This window comes from Hoplias malabaricus, chromosome 1 (genome assembly GCF_029633855.1).
Source record: "Hoplias malabaricus isolate fHopMal1 chromosome 1, fHopMal1.hap1, whole genome shotgun sequence".
Lineage (NCBI taxonomy): Eukaryota > Metazoa > Chordata > Actinopteri > Characiformes > Erythrinidae > Hoplias > Hoplias malabaricus.
In genome coordinates, this window is record NC_089800.1 from 2,520,680 (window position 1) to 2,529,288 (window position 8,609).

Consider the following 8,609-nt stretch of genomic DNA (forward strand, 5'->3'; position numbering starts at 1 on the left):
GGGGAAATGTCACGGACGTCAGTCATCGCCACACGCTGAGAGCAGACAGAGTACGGGATCGTTCACTGAGAACCCCGCTGAACCCGAATCAAACAAGCTATTGCTCAGTAGCACAGGTTTAAATCGGTGATACTGTTTACATCCAGCCTGATAATCCATAAACAATCAGACCCCGCTCTTCTCCACAGCGGAACACAGGTCTGGTTCTTAACGAAACGTCTGTGTCCTTTAAATGATAACGAGCCGCTCGCTGTTCACCCCGACCCCGAGCGCACAGCAGTGAGGAGCGAGGAGCAGGACCTCCAGTTTGTAGCCGTTTTCACTCTGTTCTCACTCAGTGCTCTTATTTCTCCGCACTCTGTGTCTGTTTTTTAACCTCGCCTTTGCGCTCTCACATAAACGCGGGTCCAGCGCTGTGATTGGACAGACGCAGACGAGAGGGCGGGGCCAATCTAACGTCTCTGCGCTTGTTGTCAAAAGCGGAGCAAATAAAAATGGCTCGTTTTAGCCCATTTTTCCAGTTTAAGGTGGCACACAGTAAACTCACTGAGTGATGTAGTTTCACAGTGTGTGGTTTGGTGGGCTCCAGATCCCCACGTTAATTTGGAGATGCACCAAATAAGGGATTTTTCAGTAATAGGTGGCCTTTAAACGGCTCCAGGGATTAATTAGGAAGGCCTCTGTCTGTCATTTCTAATAGGGTTCACATTTGGATCATTTTGCTCAAATAAACCTGAGGGGGGTCCGTAGAGGGTCCTGGGGAGACACTGGAGAATCAGAGCCTCAGAACAGATCACGGCCTTAGAACTTAGTTTAATCTCCTGCAAAGAGTTACTCAGTCTCAGCACCGTTCTGAAGGGCGTTAGGGAGATTTTTTGGCCTTGATCTGATCTCCTCACAGAGCCATTATTTTCTCCCCTGGGAGCCCACCGCCTCCATTCACCCGCTGTCATACCATCACATCTCTCTCTCTCTCTCTCTCTCTCTCTCTCTCTCTCTCTCTCTCACACACACGAATGGTGAATGACTCAGAGTTAACTCTTTAGCACACACACGAATATGGATCGGTGCCTATGCTGTTGTGCTCTACGTCGTGTTATATCTAGAACAGTCAGCACAATCTTACAATCCAGGGTATCCCTCCATCCCACAGGGGCACGGAGAGCTTAGACTCATGTGCAGCTGCTCCAGAGTGTCTCATTATGATTCATGTGCGTGTGTTATTTTAAAAAACACCCGAGTTCACACATTTAAGGGGTGTTTACAAATCTCTGGACATGCTTCATATGGCGCTGTCAAAATTAACAGGTTAACACATGCTCTCTCTCTCTCTCTCTCTCACACACACACACACACACACACCTCTATGTTTGAGCTTTGAGTTGCACAGCAGTGGTAATTTTCTCTATTAAAAGTTTATCTTAAGAAGGTACAACGTGGTTAATTAATATTAATGTACCTTTAATGAAAGACAGCACTAGTTTCTTGGACATGGCAGCGTTTGGGACGCAGCCAGAAGAGGGCGCAGTGGAGAGATCAGAGCACAGATTTCCACGAAGCGCACTAGAAAACAGCGCATGTTTAATTCTAGGGAGTTTCTTAAGTTTCCGATCATAGCGACGCGGCCTTGGTGAGCACCACCTAATTACCTGGACGTTAAAGAGCGGAGAGCGATGATGAATGAACCGACGAGCGCGGGACGACCCCGAGTTCACTCCTGGTCTTTAATCATTTCTCAGGGTCCAAGGCCGCACTCCCTGGGCTTTGATTATTCTTAGAGACGGGGAGCGAGAGAGGGCTATTACGGAACAGCATCGCTGAGTCACATTACAGCGGAGAGAAACAACGACCCTCTCTAATCACCACATCCCAAGGGGCGTCCGTCTCCCAACGTCATCCACCGCCCTCAGACAATAGCGGCTCGAGAGGAAGGCCCTCTTCATTAACCTGCGCTGTGATAATATTTTATTAGACTGTTCTCAGCGCGACAGTGGGGTCGTTAATCTTCACAAAAAAAAGACAAAAGCCACCAAGAAGCTGGAGGAATCATCGGAGAAACAGACAATGACGGGTGCGAGGCGAAGTACGCCGAGTTTTGTGGCTGAAAAAGGAGATTAAGTGGATTTTACAGCAACTTGAAAGTCAGCCCATCTCATTATCCTTATTCCCATTCATCCCCATTCGTCCGAGCGCCAGCCATTATTCGCAGGGATGCAATCTGTTCATCAGCCATTACAATCACATAAACGTGCTAGCATCTTCGGAAAAGCGCGGTGTGTTATCTTCTCCCGTGACTGGATAATTACCCCAGACGTTAATGTACTGAAAGGACGGTGAAACCTCTGACAGACGGATCGCTCGTTCCTGTTTTACACAAGTCTGTCAAAGCCTATGGGAAGCTAGGTATTAGCATAACAGAGGCTATGAATAGCGCCCCAGGCGAGAGCACGATCTAACAACCGTAAGCATTTATTTCCCCCTCTTCGGAATCAGGACGCACTCCCGAATCCCAGAGCAGGAAAAGGGATCTGTTGTATTTGTACAAACTCAGGTGAGCCCATCAAAGAAGCTCTTATCTCTCGGAAAAACGGCTAATCCTCTCTAGCGCAGTGGTAAAAATAACCAGGAGTCATGATAGCGCTTAAGCTGTACCAACACTACGCAAGCTAACGCTGTGATTACAGTTCATTTAGAGATGAAGATTGGGGAAGGATGAATATTCTTAGCCGGAACCAAAACCAGAATTCAGCTCTCAATCGGGAAAATCCTGAAAACGGACACCGACAAAAAAAAAGCACAGTGAATGCAACGTATTTAGGACTGGCACTGAGTTAAACACGCTTGGAGGAGAGCACTTAGAGCCACCAGACACTTTCATACATTCATTATCTGTAACCCTTATCCAATTCAGGGTCGCGGTGGGTCCAGAGCCTACCTGGAATCATTGGGCGCAAGGCGGGAATACACCCTGTAGGGGGCGCCAGTCCTTCACAGGGCAACACAGATACACACATTCACTCACACACTCATACATTCACTCACACCTACAGACACTTTTTTGAGTCGCCAATCCACCTGCAATGTGTGTTTTTGGACTGTGGGAGGAAACCGGAGCACCCGGACGAAACCCATGCAGTCACAGAGAGAACACACCACACTCCTCACAGACAGTCACCCGGAGGAAACCCACGCAGTCACAGAGAGAACACACCACACTCCTCACAGACAGTCACCCGGAGGAAACCCACGCAGTCACAGAGAGAACACACCACACTCCTCACAGACAGTCACCCGGAGGAAACCCACGCAGACACAGGGAGAACACATCAACTCCTCACCGACAGTCACCCGGAGGAAACCCACGCAGACACAGGGAGAACACACCAACTCCTCACAGACAGTCACCCGGAGGAAACCCACGCAGACACAGGGAGAACACACCAACTCCTCACAGACAGTCACCCGGAAGAAACCCACGCAGACACAGAGAGAACACACCACACTCCTCACAGACAGTCACCCAGAGGAAACCCACGCAGACACAGAGAGAACACACCACACTCCTCACAGACAATCACCCGGAGGAAACCCACGCAGACACAGAGAGAACACACCACACTCCTCACAGACAGTCACCCGGAGGAAACCCACGCATACACAGGGAGAACACACCAACTCCTCACAGACAGTCACCCGGAGCAAACCCACGCAGACACAGAGAGAACACACCACACTCCTCACAGACAGTCACCCGGAGGAAACCCACGCAGACACAGAGAGAACACACCACACTCCTCACAGACAGTCACCCGGAGGAAACCCACGCAGTCACAGAGAGAACACACCACACTCCTCACAGACAGTCACCCGGAGGAAACCCACGCAGACACAGGGAGAACACATCAACTCCTCACCGACAGTCACCCGGAGGAAACCCACGCAGACACAGGGAGAACACACCAACTCCTCACAGACAGTCACCCGGAGGAAACCCACGCAGACACAGGGAGAACACACCAACTCCTCACAGACAGTCACCCGGAAGAAACCCACGCAGACACAGAGAGAACACACCACACTCCTCACAGACAGTCACCCAGAGGAAACCCACGCAGACACAGAGAGAACACACCACACTCCTCACAGACAATCACCCGGAGGAAACCCACGCAGACACAGAGAGAACACACCACACTCCTCACAGACAGTCACCCGGAGGAAACCCACGCATACACAGGGAGAACACACCAACTCCTCACAGACAGTCACCCGGAGCAAACCCACGCAGACACAGGGAGAACACACCACACTCCTCACAGACAGTCACCCGGAGGAAACCCACGCAGACACAGAGAGAACACACCACACTCCTCACAGACAGTCACCCGGAGGAAACCCACGCATACACAGGGAGAACACACCAACTCCTCACAGACAGTCACCCGGAGCAAACCCACGCAGACACAGAGAGAACACACCACACTCCTCACAGACAGTCACCCGGAGGAAACCCACGCAGACACAGAGAGAACACATCACACTCCTCACAGACAGTCACCTGGAGCGAGAAACGAACCCACAACCTCCAGGTCCCTGGAGCTGTGTGACTGCGACACTACCTGCTGCACCACCGTGCCGCGACCCACCAGACACTTACGTACCTGAATTTAAAGAGCTGCACCTTTTAAGGTGGAATAGAAAATGTGAATAAAAGCTGAACCCCAAATTTTATATTAGAAAAAAGAAAAGTATTTAATCCCGAGAGAATGATTCTCATCAATTTCCCTAGAATTTGGTCTCAGTGAACTTTCAAGGCTCATTCATTCATATCCCCAATCTTACTGTTTCCACTGAGAGTCAAAGAGTATAAAATAACTCGTACAGCCTCAGGAGATCCTATAGACAGCATTAACTACCACAATAACAGTTTAGGCAGCCTCATTAAGGAGTCATGGATATGCAAATTAACCCTGAAAGTGGCCAATCAGGGAGAGCTGAGCATTATTAGTCTCTTGTTCTGAGCTCTGATTTGATCCTGTTCTCTGGACACCAATAACTTCCCAAATCACTCATTTTCCTTCTTACTTCCACACCCCTCTGGACACTACATTCAACAACGTGTCCAAGAGAGCAGTGCTTCCACAGCAGAAGAGGAGCACACTCCTGACGTTAAAGCCACAGTGAGGAAGGTAAACACAGAACTGGAGAGAGTTCTGGGTTTAGAGTACGTTCTAGAGCAGTGGACAGTGTAGGGGAATGGAACCAGACGTCTTCCTCTAAAAGCCCCTCACAGAAAGTGAGGACAGTAGACGGTGGGGGACAGTGGACAGTGGAGGTGAATGGAACCAGACGTCATCCTCTAAAAGCCCCTCACAGAAAGTGAGGACAGTAGACGGTGGGGGACAGTGGACAGTGGAGGTGAATGGAACCAGACGTCTTCCTCTAAAAGCCCCTCACAGAAAGTGAGGACAGTAGACGGTGGGGGACAGTGGACAGTGGAGGTGAATGGAACCAGACGTCTTCCTCTAAAAGCCCCTCACAGAAAGTGAGGACAGTAGACGGTGGGGGACAGTGGAGGTGAATGGAACCAGACGTCTTCCTCTAAAAGCCCCTCACAGAAAGTGAGGACAGTAGACGGTGGGGGACAGTGGACAGTGGAGGTGAATGGAACCAGACGTCCTCCTCTAAAAGCCCCACACAGAAAGCGAGGACAGTAGACGGTGGAGGACAGTGGACAGTGGAGGTGAATGGAATCAGACGTCCTCCTCTAAAAGCCCCTCACAGAAAGCGAGGACAGTAGACGGTGGAGGACCCACGGCTGTTGTCTGACCGTAGTTTGGAGAAAGTGGTGAAGTTTAAACCCAGTCCTGGTGGAGAAGGACGTAGCTGAGATGTCCACTGTCGTCCATCACCACTCCATATAAAGCTCTTTAGATGAGTGGTGGTCACTGATGTAGAGGGGATTTGTAGCTGTTGGAGACATGGAGACGTCTGGTTCCATTCACCACCACTAGAAAAACCTCCAAGTCCACTCTGCACCACTTTAAAACCACTGACTTCAGAGGAAACACTGGTGTCTACAAACATTTAACCAAGACTTGAGAGGGTGAACTCAAATGAACCTTTGTGGACAAAGCTCCACTGAGTCGACACATTTATTTAAGGTGGCTAGTATATATTTCTGAGAACATTACTGTAGTTTGTACAAAACTGATAATAGTCACACCCCCCTGTTCTGTTAAGTTTTAATTCACACATTCCACTGTTAAAACCTGTTGTACAACTCATTTAAGGTGGAATTAATCAAACGTACCTTCTGCAACCTACACACGGACAGTCACACACCAAGTCTCAGTTAAATCTACAAATATAACCGTCTTAAACTGACTTTCTAGGGTACACGCAGTTACTGTAAGCACCTGAGACTTCATTTAAGGTGGAATGGAAAGTTAGAACTAATAAGAAGCCAAAGTACAGGGAGGTAAAGAGGTAGAAGAGCTTCAGGACATAAAACACCAGCCCAAACTAAAAAGACTGAGGTAAAAATGTCTTCAAAAAGAGTCTAGGAGCAAATAAAGGCAGAGGTTTATGACTTTAGTGAACACCTCGCAGCTGAGAGGAACCTGTAGCCTGCAAACACACACTGACCTGAGACCTGAGGAAAAAGGAGAGCTGTGAACTCACCCTCAGCAGGAAGAGAGAAAACAGCCCGGCTCTTCTCTGTCTGTCTCTTCCTCTCTTTCAGTGGAGAACAGATCACAGCCCTGTTTCTTCCAAACAGCACAACTCCATCCTCCCTCTCTCCCTCTCACACTCACTCTAAGGGCGGGAGTGTCTCCCCTCCCTGCCCTACCTCTCCCTCTCTCTCTCTCTTTTTTTTCCCACCCCTGAGTCTTCCTCTACCTCTCACTATCTTTTTTATTTCTCTCTCTCTCTCCCTCTCAGCTGAGTAGCTTTTTTCTCTACCTCAGTCAATAAGTAGCACTCTCTCCCTCTACCTCAGTTAGAACCTTACTAGCTCTCTCCCTCTCTTTCTCTTTTACATCTATCTTACCGTCTCTTATCTCTTTCTATCCCTTTATCTCTCTCTCTGAGTCTGCCTCAGTCACTCACTCACTCTTTCTCACCCACGCTCCAGTGTCTCTACCTCTCAGTATCTATCCCTTCCTCCCTTCGTTTCTCTGCCACATCTTTAGTCCCCCTCTCTCTCACTCTCCATCTTCTCGCTTTAACATGTATTTCTCAGTGAGAGCACTTCTCTGTCTCTATCTCTCCACACGGCGGTTTCACTCTCCGCTCGTGTTGGGAGACACATGTACCCCGTCGTTTTCTGAAGAAACGGCGCCCTCTTGTGGTCAAAGAGGGGACGTGCCCATTTCAACAGGGAACTCCAGCGACTTTGCCATAAACACAGTGATGGAGAGGGTTTCTGCATCGTGTGGTTGTTGTCTTTCCAGAGGAGGTGAATGGAACCAAGCGCCTCCATGTTTTCAACACACACCCAGTCGTTTATTCCCTCCCCATCTCCATCAGCAGCCTCCAGCAGTTTCGAGATGGAGGACAGTGGACGTCTCGACTCGGGGTCCATCACAGCGTCCTGCACGTCCCTCTCCACCACGACTGGGTTTAAACACCACAAACTTCTCCAAATTATGGTCATACATCAGCTGTGCCCTCCCCTCCACCGTCTACTGTCCTCACTTTCTGTGAGGGGCTTTTAGAGGACGTCTGCTTCCGTTCACCTCCACTGTCCACTGTCCCCCGCCGTCTACTGTCCTCACTTCCTGTGAGGGGCTTTTAGAGGAGGACGTCTGGTTCCATTCACCTCCACTGTCCACTGTCCTCACTTTCTGTGAGGGGCTTTTAGAGGAGGACGTCTGGTTCCATTCACCTCCACTGTCCACTGTCCTCCACCGTCTACTGTCCTCACTTTCTGTGAGGGGCTTTTAGAGGAGGACGTCTGGTTCCATTCACCTCCACTGTCCACTGTCCCCCACCGTCTACTGTCCTCACTTTCTGTGAGGAGCTTTTAGAGGAGGACGTCTGGTTCCATTCACCTCCACTGTCCCCCACCGTCTACTGTCCTCACTTTCTGTGAGGAGCTTTTAGAGGAGGACGTCTGGTTCCATTCACTTCCACTGTCCACTGTCCCCCACCGTCTACTGTCCTCACTTTCTGTGAGGGGCTTTTAGAGGAGGACGTCTGGTTCCATTCACCTCCACTGTCCACTGTCCCCCACCGTCTACTGTCCTCACTTTCTGTGAGGGGCTTTTAGAGGAGGACGTCTGGTTCCATTCACCTCCACTGTCCACTGTCCCCCGCTGTCTACTGTCCTCACTTTCTGTGGGGGGCTTTTAGAGGAGGACGTCTGGTTCCATTCACCTTCACTGTCCACTGTCCCCCACCGTCTACTGTCCTCACTTTCTGTGAGGGGCTTTTAGAGGACGACGTCTGGTTCCATTCACCTCCACTGTCCCCCACCGTCTACTGTCCTCACTTTCTGTGAGGGGCTTTTAGAGGACGACGTCTGGTTCCATTCACCTCCACTGTCCACTGTCCCCCACCGTCTACTGTCCTCACTTTCTGTGAGGGGCTTTTAGAGGCATGAC

The 8,609-nt window shown here is 50.0% G+C and overlaps 1 protein-coding gene across 1 annotated transcript in view; it reads right to left on the bottom strand.

Annotated features, from left to right (window-relative positions):
- The window catches only part of cpne4a (copine IVa), a 51,910-nt gene extending 45,061 nt beyond the window's left edge, over positions 1-6,849 (bottom strand). Inside the window, exon 1 of the mRNA XM_066643254.1 lies at positions 6,685-6,849. The gene's annotated coding sequence lies outside the window, so the exon portion shown is untranslated. The remainder of the gene's footprint in view (positions 1-6,684) is intronic.
- Between the last annotated feature and the right edge of the window lie 1,760 nt (positions 6,850-8,609).